Source organism: Ochotona curzoniae, unplaced genomic scaffold (assembly GCF_017591425.1).
Source record: "Ochotona curzoniae isolate NIBS_2020 unplaced genomic scaffold, NIBS_Ocur_1.0 scaffold_2587, whole genome shotgun sequence".
In the NCBI taxonomy this organism is placed as follows: Eukaryota; Metazoa; Chordata; class Mammalia; order Lagomorpha; family Ochotonidae; genus Ochotona; species Ochotona curzoniae.
Window position 1 is genome coordinate 17,706,040 of NW_024467096.1, and position 13,058 is coordinate 17,719,097.

The window sequence follows — 13,058 nt, forward strand, 5'->3', positions numbered from 1 at the left end:
TTTGTGAGTTGGGTAGCTCTCACCTGAACATCAGTGCTTTCTGGGCATGGCAAAGAAGTTGGTGTTTTTGAGGCCACTTGAGGAGGATCAGAGAAGCAAACGGAGTATTTTTTTTCAAGATTTATTTATTTTTATTACAAAGTCAGATATACAGAGAGGAGAGACAGAGAGGAAGATCTTCCGTCTGATGATTCACTCCCCAAGTGAGTGCAATAGCTGGTGCTGTGCTGATCCGGAGCCAGGAGCCAGGAACTTCCTCCAGGTCTCCCACACAGGTGCAGGGACCCAAAGCTTTGGGCCGTCCTCAACTGCTTTCCCAGGCCACAAGCAGGGAGCTGGAAGGGAAGTGGAGCAGCTGGGATTAGAACCGGCACCCATATGGGATCCCAGCGTGTTCAAGGCAAGGACTTCAGCTGCTAGGCCATGCCGCCAGACCCCAAACAGTGTAATTTAAATAGCAGATGTCGGACATCAGGTTGTCCTGGGTTACTATGAAGGAGAAGAGCAGAGGAAACTTCTTTGGCCAAAGCTAGCACACATGACATTCAGCTGTTTTTATGTCCTAAATTTGCAGATCAGAGAAATGGCTTTGTGTCTGTGTGATGACCAGAAACTTCAGAGTGACTGACAGACGTCAGGAAGAAGCTACTAGCAAGGCGAGAGCTCAGGTCAGCAGTCCTTTGCAACCTCGCCTGCTCCGTCACCCCCTTTTGGGCTGCGGCTGAGGTAGAACAAGGCTGTGCAGAACTGCCCAGAGCAAGCCCTGGCTTGAAAATGCCCATCATAGCTGACCAAGGGGTGGCCGCGGTGACCTGGAGCTAACTAGCATAAGATTACTGTGGCTGATACTGCTGACATTCACCTGATGTGTGACACGTCTCCTTCCTTTCCCCCTCCAAAAAAAAAAAACTGAGGCAAGAAAAACGGGTGGCATTGAAACCTTGCCCCGAACACAAACCTTTGAATATGAAGTTCTTCCAGATTATATGAAGGGCTATCTCCAAACCGGTCCGCACGTTCTGGAGCTTGCATGTGCGTTCACTCTGCAAATAATCTTTACTTGCCTCTGCTGTACTTTGCCTGTCTTCCTCTGTTTGAGACAGGTTAGACAAAAGCCAGGAACCAGGTCTCCCGTGTGGGTGTGTGCCAGCGTTCCAAGCACTTGGGCCATGTTCTGTGTTTTCAGGCACATTAGCAGGGAGCTGGATCAAAGCAGAGCAGTCAGGACTCAAACTGGCACTTCTATAAGGAATGCCAGTGTTATAGATGGAGGCTTAACCCATTGGGCTCTGAATTTTAGGTAACAACAAAATGAGCTATGTTATAGGAAGAATAAGTTTGCTTCTGAAAAGATTTCACAAAATTGAAAGACAGTGGTTGGATGAAGTGATTAAAATGTTTGGCTTTGGGTCTGATGCCATAGCCTAGTGACTAAAGTCCTCGTCCTTCGTGTGCTGAGATTCCCATATTGGCGCCGCTTCATATCCTTGGGACCCTACACCCACCTGGGAGACCTGGAAGAAGCTCCTGCTCCTGGCTTTGGATTGGCTCCACTTGGGAGTGAACCAGCCGATGGAAGATGTTTCTCTCTGGGGCCCTGTGTGGTAGCCTAGTGGCTAAAAGTCCTCACCTTGCATGCACCGGGATCCCATATGGGCCCCAATTCATGTCCCAGAGGCCCTGTTTCCCATCTGGCTCTCCTCTGGCCATTGTGGCCACTTGGGGGGTGAGTCAGTGGAAGAAGATCTTCCTTTCTGTCGCTCCTCCTCTCTGTATGTATAACTTTCTAATAAAAATAAATCTTAAAAAAAAAAATTTGGCCTTGATTTATACATTATGTCGGCGCCTCAGGGAGCCTGAGTGAGGATTCCTTGTGGGAGTAATTCACCTGCTTCAGCAGGGATGAGAAGGGAAGACGCTGGCTGTTCCAAAGACGCCACTGCCGGGGTGTTAATTTGGAGGATAAATTCCCAAGGTTCACTTTGAAGAGATATAAATTTTCAGTCCAAATAATCCGTGTCGCTGTTTTTCTGATGGGCGGAATCTTCCCTGAGTGCCCTTCCCTCGGCGGGCACAGCGCGGCAGGCCCCTTCTCACCAGGACACGGGTGCCGAGTGGCTCAGCAGCAGGCCTCCATTCCCCTGAGCACCTGCAGGGTCAGGTGACGGCCATGCCAGGCTGGGCCCCTGCTGACAGTGCACTGTGCCTGGAGCGCAGGGCCCGTGGCTCCGCTGTGACATGCAGGATGTTTGGTTTCCATTTTCTGCACCCTTTCCTGTGCCTCCTGACTGGGCGGGACGTAGTGCTTGGTAAGTTTATGGAAAGTGCTTTGGACTCAGCAGAGGGCCTGATGTGTTTGCTTCAGTTCTGTCAAGTACCCTTCTTCACATTTAGGGGTCCCTGGAAATGTTCATTCCAGGGCTGCCTTAGAATGCATTTTGTCTTTTTTATTGGTAAAAGAAGTTTTAAAATATTCTGGATCAAGTTTATATATATGTATAAATATATATAATACTATGCATAATACTATATATAGGTATAGTGTTTATCTTCTCTGTGACTTTTTCTCCCATTTCCTTAATGATATTTTATTGAAGAGCAAAATGGTTTCTGGAGTAAATCCAGTTTACCAAGTATTTTCTTTTCAAGCTTTTTCTTAGGGCAGGCCTTGGCCAGCTGCCCCTCAGAGGGTTAGTCCCAGCTCTGCCTCCAGCCTTGCTTCCGGGTAACATGCGCCCTGGCAGGCAGCACATCCGGCTCAGGTGCTCGAGCTCTGGTCATCTATGTTGGTGACCCGGATGGAGTTCTGGGCTCCTGACTTGGGCCTGGTGTAACCCTGGCCGCTCTGGATATTTGGGGAGTGAAGCAGGAGATGGAACGCAGATCATCAGTCACCTGTCTGACTTTCAATTAAAACAAAATAATTAAAATAAAAAAGTATTCGTTCACTGTAAGAATATAAGTTATTAAAGCCCTCTAATTGCTTAATTCAAGTTCACTAAGATTTTCTCCAATTACTTTTTTCCTATAAGTTTTATAGTTTTAGGCCGACAATTTTGTGTTAATTTGAGTTATACATATGGCATGTGAAGTAACAGTTGAGGTTCATTTTTTTAAAGATTTATTGGGCTCAGTGCAGTAGCCTAATGGCTAAAGTTCTTGCCTTCCTTGACTGTCCCATATGGGTTACGGTTCTAGTCCCGGCTGTTCCGTGCTTCCCATCCAGCTCCCTGCTTGTGGCCTGGGAAAGCAGTCAAGGACAGCCCAAGGCCTTGGGACCCTGCACCCGTGTAGGAGACCTGGAAGAGGCTCCTGGCTCCTGGCTTCTGATCAGCCCAGGTCTGGCTGTTGTGGCTACTTGGGGAGTGAACCAGCAGACGACGTTTCTGTCTCTCCTTCTCTCTATATATCTGCCTTTCCAACCAAAATTAGTCTTTTGAAAATATTTGAAAGGCAGAGAGTTACACAGAAAGATCTTGCATCGCTGGTTCACTCCCCAAATGGACACAACAACTTGGAGTAGGCCAGGCCAGAGCCAGGAGCCAGGAGCTTCTTCTGGATCTCCCACGTGAGAGCACAGGCCCAAGCACTCGGGACACCTGCTGCCGCTTTCCCGGGCGCGTTGGCAAGCCGCCCGGGACACTGGCTTCACAATTCTGGATCACCAGTTTTGTTAAACGTGAATATCCAGTTTCTCCAGCCACATCTGTTATAAAGGTTGTCCTTTCTCTCTTAGTTATCGGGATGTGGTTTTTAAATCACTGATGTACACACAGGTGTATTTTTGTACTGAGATTCATGTTGTCTTAATTGACACTCCCTAGAGTCCCGCAGCTCTGCGTGACATTCACGGCTTCTGTCTGCCAGAGCTGTGTTTTCTCCTCCTCACCCTTCTCTCTCCCGCTCTCCTCCCCTCCCCTTCTTTTTATTTTTTTTTTTTTAGTATTCTAGGTCTTTAACTTTCACATGTATTAGGATTGATTTTTCCTAAAAACTTTTCTTAAAAAGCTGCTGTTGAGATTTGATGGTGTTTCCTCAGCTGGGGACAAGTTTAACCCAGAGGGGGCATTTGGCAATGCCTGGAGGTGTTTTGGATTCTTGCTGGCATAGGATGGTGCTACCGGCATTTTCTGGGACCAGGTACATTGCTAGATGATCTACAGTGTGCAGGAGAGCCCCATGGAACAACAAAGACTAGTCCCAAATCTTAAGAACTGCAAGATTTAGAAAGCCTACATTAGCTCTGTAGGCATTTGGTGGAATTGCCATTTTAAGGACAGGAAGTCCTCCAGTGTAGAAACACAGGATATACCACTTATTTAGATATTTTTACCTCCACAAGCAGTGGGTCATGACTTCCTGGTGGCAAGTATTGCACTTTTATCTCTTTTCTTAAAAGATTTATTTTTATTGGAAAGTCATATATACAGAGAGGAGGAGAGACAGAGAGGAAGATCCTCTGTCCAATGATTCATTCCCCTTGAGGCCACAATGGCTGGAGTTGCACCATCCAAAGCCAGGAGCCAGGAGCCTCCTTCAGGTCTCCCACATGGGTGCAGGATCCCAAAATCTTTTGGCTTTTCTCGACCACTTTCTTAGGCCCCAAGCAGGGAGCTGAATGGGAAGCGGAGTTGCCGGGATAGAACTGGTGCCCATAATGGATCCCGGTGCATATGAGGCCAGGATTTTAGCCACGAGGCTACCACACTAGGTCCTACTTTTATCTAGTTTTAAGTTTCATATTCTTTATAATGCTGTTGTGAATCTGTTTTCTTAATTTCATGTTTCTTTTTGGTTGCTAATATGTAAAAGTAAAAAAGGTTTTACATTGCATATTGATGTTAGATCCTCCAACTTCGTTGAACATCTTTTTATATTTATTTGATTCTTTAAAATTTAGCACATGAACAAATATCCCATGAGTGAATAGAGACAGGTCTTCCTTTTCAATCTGCATGTCTTTACTTTTCATTGCACTGGCTAGTACAATGAATAGCCGTGTGACTGTGTCATCTTTGCCTGTTCCCCAGTCCTAGGGAGTGATAATGAGCTGCAGAATTTCTTTGATTCCTAGTTTATTCTTAGTTTTTTTTATCATGAAGGAGAGGATTTTTATTATATTATATGCTGTTACATTTGGCTGTGATTCTTTATTAACAGGGCATATCACCGTATCGATTTTTGGATATTAAGCCAACCTTGTATTCCTAGAGCCAACTATAGTTGCTTGTGGTATGTAATAATTTTTGTCTATTGTTGGATTTGGGTTGCCAATTGATATGTAATTTGTATCATGTAAGTTCACTCCCTTGAAGTATGTAAATCAGTGCCTTGTAGTGTTGTCACGAGACTATACAATAGTAACTATCTCCTTCCAGAATCACCACCCTGAATGAAATACTCATTAGCTGTCATTTGCTAACCCATCCTCTTGGTCCCAGATGACTCTCAATCTTCTTTCTGCCTCTATGGACTTGCCCATGCTGGACATTGCACTTGAGTGAAATCAAGTGATATGTGGCCTCTTGGGACCAGCTTTCTTCCAGTTAAGGTAAGATTTAACAATGCAGCATCCATCCTTCCTCAGGACCTAACGGTACCAGAGTACTTGAAAAGGCTTGTGGAAAATAACATTAAATTTATTTTGGTAGAAAGAACATTTTAACTTCCATGCCTCCTAGGGTCCTTTGGAAAGCTCATGGAGAATGTGTATTATGAAAGTAAACACCAAAATAAACATGTTTCTGTTTGCTCTCAGGACATTTTTGAAGTCCATACTACATGGAGTTACATTTTGCTTTATAGCCGCCGTCTTATTGATATTTGGGTTTTCATTTTTGATGGTTATGTTGAGTGACAGTTCTAGGAGCTTTACTGTACAAGTGCTTGCCTCTTTCCACTTCTTTTACAGCCCTGCCTCTGGCTGGGATTACTGAGTCCCACTGCGATTCCAGTCTTCCACTTTGTAACAGCAACTGCACTGGAGATTCCATTCTCCATATCCTCATCAACATGTGTTATTGTCAAAGGGTTTTTTCCTTTTTTAAAAAGATTTTATTTATTTTTATTGGAAAGACAGATAAACAGAGAGGAAGATTTTCCATCCAGTGATTCACTTCCCAAGCGGCCCCAGTGGCAGGAGTTGTGCTGATCTGAAGCCAGGACCCAGGAGTTTATTCTGGGTCTCCCACGCAGGTGCAGGGTCCCAACGGCTTTGGGCCATCCTCTACTGCTTTCCCAGGGCACAAGCAGGAAGCTGGATGGGAAGCAGAATTGCCAGGATTAGAACCGTTGCCCATATGGGATCTTGGTGCATGCAAGGTGAGGACTTTAGCTGCTAGATGACTGTGCCAGGCCCATTTTTTAAAAAATTTTTAAGATTTTATAAAGTATTTGTAATAATAAAATAGATTATCGCTGGGCCCAGCACAGTAGCCTACTGGCTAAAGTCCTTGCCAAATGGGCACTGGTTTGTGTCCCAGCTGCTCAACTTCCCATCCAGCTCCATGATTATGCTGGGAAAACAGTTGAGGATGCCCCAAAGCCTTGGGACCCTGTACCTGTGTGGGAGCCCTGGAAGAGGCTCTGGCCTCCCGGCTGTGAATTGGCTCCACCTGGGGGAGTGAACAAGCCGATAGAAGATCCTTCTGTATCTCCTTGTCTTTGTAAATCTGATTTTCCAATAGAAACAAATAAATCTTTTAAAAAATTGCTGTATTTTCTTTGTATTTATATAACTTACATGCTTTTTACAAAAATTGCTATTTTTTAAAACTATACTGAGAAAATTTAGTCAGCATAGAATATTTTCTGAGATTTTACCTGTTGATTTTGCATTAATGTATTTTTATTCTTGAAATCTCTGCTCACCTCAAATAATTCTTTTTACCACTTACAAACATACGTGTTTACTCAATGCAGTATTTAACTATAGAATATTTCATTATTTATTTGAAATAATAATTATAGAGAATATCAAATGAAGCATAAGTTTTTTCTCTAACAAAAATTTAGTTTCTTATTTTTTATAATCTGTACATAGTTGATCCATGTGGGAAGAATTGAGGGTTAGGGGAAAGTGGATGAGACCATGGTTTCCAAAAGGTTAGATTTTTTTTCTCTTCTATTTTATTTTAAATTTTATGGCACAATTCCATAGGCTCTGGGATTGCCTCTTCCTCCTCTAATTCCCCCTCCCAAGCTACTTCCCCCATATTATTACAATAGTACGGTCCTTCATAAGCATCGTAAGTCCATCATTCTGTATTTAAGTGTGTCCTGATATTGGTGGTACAGTGTCAGACAGCCCAGCATCCTATTGTCAAGATAGATCCAATAGTCTCGTTGGGAGTCCATCAAAAAGTCAGATTTTTAAAACATTTTATTTTACTTTTTTTTTTGAAAGGCAGAGTTACAGAGAAGAGAGATATCTCTTTCATCTCCTAGTTCACCCCTAAATGGCTATAGTAGCCAGAGCTGAGCCAATCTGAAACCTGGAGCCAGGAGCCTCTTTCGGGTCTCCCAAGTGGGTGCAGGGTCCCAAGGCTTTGGGCCGTGCTCGATGGCGTTCCCAGGCTCAAGCAGGGAGCTGGATGGGAAGCGGGGCCGCAGGAATTAGAACTGGTGCCCATATGGGATTCTGGTGCGTGCGAGGTGAGAACTTTAGCCACTAGGCTACTTTGCCGCCCCCACACCCCCTTTAAAAAATATTTATTTTTACAGAAACATTTTAGAGAGAGAAGGAGATACAGAGAGAAACACCATCTGCTGTTCACTCCCCAACCAAGTATTGCAACAGCTGGAGCTGAGCCAAACTGACACCCATACGGGATCCAGCATTCAAGGTGAGGATATAGCCACTAGGCTATCACACTGGGCCCAAAATTGGTGGGTTTTTTTAATGTGCTAAGAACACACATAAACTGAGAAATACCATTCACAATAAAATTTAACTAATAAATTTAATAAATATTACCAAACATTGATGAAAAAATCAGCTAGGACACAAAAAAATGGGAATCTATTCCTTGCACATGAATTAAAATATAATCAAAATTATTAAAATGTCTGTATCATCTAGAGCAATCTTCAGATTCAATGAAATATCTATCAAAATACCAACGACATTCTCTACAGAATTGGAAAAAACAATCCTAAAATTTATATGGAATCCAAAAAGACCCAAGATAGCCAGCAGGATCCTGAGGAGGGAAAAAAAATGTAGCTGTAGGTATCACAATTCCTGACTTCAAAACTACAGTAATTAAAACAGCATGGCTGGCATAAAAGCTGACACACAGAACAATGGAACACAACAGAGAGCTCACAAAAATTATGTTCCTATAGCCAGCTGTGTGTGTGTGTTTACAAAACTGGAGCAAGGATAATCTCTTTATTCATTAAATGGTGCTGGAAAAACTAGATGTATACATATGCAAAAATTAAAGTAGATCCATACCTCTCACCATATGCAAAAAGCACATTGAGAGAATAGAGAGCAAAAACCATATGCTCAACTTAAACTTATATCTAAGGTCTGAGACTATGAAGCTGCTTTAAGAAGACACTAGAGAGACACTCCAAGACATTGGTAAATGGGATCACTTTTTGGACAAGACCCACAAATCTAAGTCAACAAAAGCAAAACTCGAGCTTGGCACGGTGGAGGAGTGTGCTAACATTCTACCTGCAGCACTTACATCCCATATGGGTACGGGTTTGTGTCCTGGCTGCTCCACTTCAATCCTGCTCTCTGCTTGTGGCATGGAAGCAGTAGAGGATGGCCTGAAGCCTTGGGATACTGCACCTGCTTGGAAGACCCAGACAAAACCCCTGGCTCCTGGGCTTTGGATCGGCTCAGCTCTGGCCATTGTGGCCATTTGGGGAATGAACCAGTAGATGGAAGATCTCTCTTTCTCTGTCTCTCCTTCTCTCTCTCTAACTCTTTCAAATAAAATAAAAATCATTTTTTAAAAATAGCGAAACTAAATAAATGGCACTATGTTAAGCTCAGAAGCTTCTGTACAGCAAAAGAAATGATCAATAAAGTGAAGAGACATCCAACAGAATGTGCAAAGAGTATCTGCAAACTACCTATTTGATGAAGGATTAATATATCAGCAACTTAAACTCAGCAACAAAGAGATAGCAGATCTAAGTTAAAATGAGCAAAGGACTTCAATAGGAGGAGAAATGTGAGGGCCCAGCGTCACAGCTTAGCGACTAAATCCTCATCTTGAATGCTCCGGGATCCCACATGGGTGCTGGTTTGTATTCTGGCTGCTATTCCAGCTCCCTGCTTGTGGCCTGGGAAAGTCTTGGGACTCTGTAGCCACATGGAAGAGCCAAAAGAAGCTCCTGGTTCTTGGTTTTGACCGGCTCAGCTCTAGCTGTTGTGGCCACTTGGGGAGTGAACCAGCAGGTGGAAGATCTGTCTCTCTGTCCTTCTCTCTCTGTAATTCTGCCTTTCCAATTAAAAAAAATTGCAGATGATGAACAAATGTAAGAGGAAACCCGCATTTTAGCTAAAATCCCCAACACAGTAACAGGTGCTGGCAAGTGTGACCACACAGGGGAGCATTCAGTGTTGGTGGGAATGTTAGTACAAACACTGTGCAAAATAGTGTGAGCCTTCTTGAAAAACTAGGAACAGAGCCTGCGTGATGGCTCAGTGGCTAAATCCTCACCCTGCAAGTGCTACGATCTTATATGGGGGCTGGTTCCTGTCGCAGATGCCCCACTTCCCATCCAGCTCCCTGCTTGTGGCCTGGGACAGCAGTCGAGGACGGCCCAAAGCCTTGGGACCCTGCACCTGCACTGGAGACCTGGAAGAGGTTCCAGACTCCTGGCTTTGTGCCAGCTCAGCTCTGGCCGTTGCGGCCACTGGAGAGTGAACCAACAGATGGAGGAGCTTTGTGTGCTTCTCTTTCCATAAATCTAATCTGCCTTTCAAATGGAAATAAATCTTAAAAATACACCTAGAAATAGATGTACTGTATGATTCAGAAATCTCACACACACAGGAATATCATTCCAGCTATAAAAGGAATGAAATTATTTTTACATTCATTTATATTTGCATCACGATGGACAAAACTGAAGGGAATCATGATGTAAGCCAGACACAAGTACCACGTGTTTCTATATATGTAGGAACTAAAATTAAAACAAAATAGAAAAATGAAAGATTTATGCATATCAGTCTTATACAACTTTAATTTAAACTTTTGTCAAATCAAGGGTTAAGAATGATACATGACCATAGTTTCAATGATTTGATTAAATTTAAAATTTACTGTATATGGAACATACGCTATAGGTGAAATAACCATTTTTCCAGTAATTGTTTGTAACTTTGGTCTTTAATTTCATCAAACTAGAGTATTTTTGCTTTTTAGTTGTTAAACTTATTTGCTGAAGCATTAACTTTTTACTTCCAAGTAATTTCCAAAAAGATTTTATTTTTACTGGCTAGTCAGATATACAGAGAGGAAAAACTTCCATCTGTTGATTCACTCCCCAAGTGGCTGCTACACCAGAGCTGTGCTGATCTGAAGCCAGGAGTCTAGGGCCTCTTTTGGGTCTCTCATGTGGGTGCAGGGTCCCAAGGCTTTGGGCTGTCCTCGACTGCCTTCCCAGACCACAAGCAGGGAGCTGGGTGGGAAGCAGGGCTGCCGGGATTAGAACCGGGACAAATAAGTGATCCCGGCATGTGCAAGGTGAGGACTTTAGCCACCAGGCTACTGTGCCAGGCCACTTTCAAGTAATTTTAAGATATCTCAAAAACTGGACCAAAAAAAAAAAGATGAAAAGGAGGGGGTGGGAGCAACACAGGGATGGAAGGGGTGGAGCAAGGGAATATCACTGCATCCTTAGAATTGCAGCCATAAAATCTATACTTTTTTTTTAAAGATTTATTTATTTTTATTACAAAGTCAGATATACAGAGAGGAGGAGAGACAGAGAGGAAGATCTTCTGTCTGATGATTCACTCCCCAAGCGAGCGCAACGGCCAGTGCTGCGCCGATCCCAAGCCAGGATCCAGGAACTTCTTCCAGGTCTCCCACACGGGTGCAGGGACCCAAAGCTTTGGGCCTTCTTCGACTGCTTTCCCAGGCCCCAAGGAGGGAGCTGGATGGGAAGTGGAGCAGCTGGGATTAGAATCGGCGCCCGTATGGGCTCCCGGTTCGTTCAAGGCGAGGACTTTAGCCGCTAGGCCACGGCGTCGGGCCCTATAAGCTTTAATTTAAAATTAAGAAAATAAAACGAAAAATATTTTTTAAAGTTTTATTTACTTGTTTGAAAGGCAGGCAGATTAATACAAATAGAGGGAGAAAGAGAGACTCGAGATATTCCACCTATTGGTTCACTCCCTAAAAGGCTCCAATAAGCAGGGCTCAGGCAGGGCAAAGCCGGGAGCCAGGAGCTCCATCCAGGTCTCCCCTGTAGGTGCAGCGGCCCAAGCCCTGGGGCTGTCGTCTGCTGCTTTCCCAGGTGCATTGGAAGAATACAGACTGGAAATGGAGCAACCAGGACTCAGACATTATGTTGGAGTCTCAGCCAATGGCCTCACTCGCTGTGCCACATGACCAGCCCTAAGATACACATTTGGAAGTAACTGTCAGCTGAATACAGGACGGATGAGTGAGGTGGAGGGGAAAGCCTGCAAGGAGCAGGTTAAAGAGCAAACTGGAGAAGAGGGAGAGGGGATGCTGAGCACAGAGGACTCGACCAAAGAACTGGACATCATTATCAGTGAGCTAAATGGGAACAGACATTTATAGTACATAATGTTACAGTCAGCAACTGGAGATTGAACCAGCGCATGGTTCTGGAGGACCTCAGAATGTTCATGGAAAGATGGAATTAAATCTATTTTGGTGTAACACATGAAAAATCTACTCATAGTTTTAAAATACATTTCCATGGAATATGAATACATTTTTTTGCACAAAAATAAGCTCATATATTTAATTGCATTTCCTACATATTTAGTGTTTCTTTTTTTCTGAGGCAGTCCACTGACCAATGTACTCCCCGAATGCCCATAAGCGCCTGCAAAGAGGCATGTGGATTCTAGTTTTGGGTCTCAGGTGCGTGGCGGAAACCCAGTTATCTGAGCCGTCCCTGCCACCCACGGTCTGCAGGACCTCAGCAGGAAGCTGGACTCGGGAGCTGGAGGCAGGCAGCAACTCCGGGCACTAAGACCTGCAGGTCTTTGTCACTAGGCTTGTCCCTTCCCGAACTGTGTAAATATTGATTTATTCTTATTTGAATGAGAGACAGAGACAGAGAGAGAGAGAAATGAGAATTTTCCATCTGCTGGTTCATTCTTCAAATGGCTACAATGGTCAGAGTTGAATCAATCTGAAGCCAGGAGCCAGGAGCTTCTTCTGCGTCTCCCATGTGGATGCAGAGTCCCAAGGACTTGAGCCATTTTCCACTGTTTTCCCAGGCCATGAGCAGGGAGCTGGATTGAAAGCAGTGCAGCTGGGACTAGAATCAGTGCTCATACGAGATGTCCATACTGCAGGTGGAGGACCAGCCTGCTGTGCTGCCACACTGGTCAATCCATAAACTTTCCAAAGTTCCTGAATGCACAGTGTGCAGTGCAATTTGGAACATTTGTCAAGATAGATCAAAAGCTCAGTTTTTAGATATTTCCAAGGACTGAAGTCACACTGAGTATGCTGTGTATAACAATTACAAATCAGCCAGAAAGAGTATATTCTCCTGGGCCCAGCACAGTAGCCTAGCAGCTAAAGTCCTCACCCTGCATGCGCTGGGATACCATATGGGCGCTGCTTCTAATCTCTGCACCCTGCCTTGCATCCAGCCCCCTGATTGTGCCCTGGGAGGGCAGTGAAGGATGGCCCAAAGCCTTGGAACCTTGCACCCACGTGGGAGACACGGAAGAAGCTACTGGCTCCTGGCTTAGGATTAGCTCAGCTCTGTCTGTTGCAGCGACCTGCAGAGTGAACCATTGACGGAAGGACTTCCTGTCTCTTCTTCTATGTAAATATAACTTTCCAGTAAAAATAAATCCGAAAAAAAGAGTA

The 13,058-nt window shown here is 44.2% G+C and overlaps 1 long non-coding RNA gene across 1 annotated transcript; it reads left to right on the top strand.

Moving 5' to 3' along the window:
• The first annotated feature begins 4,787 nt into the window (after positions 1–4,787).
• Positions 4,788–7,743, top strand: LOC121171213. The gene is made up of 3 exons (XR_005886101.1): positions 4,788–5,232; positions 5,379–5,551; positions 7,723–7,743. It is a non-coding gene; the product is annotated as an uncharacterized LOC121171213 (long non-coding RNA).
• Positions 7,744–13,058: the final 5,315 nt, after the last annotated feature.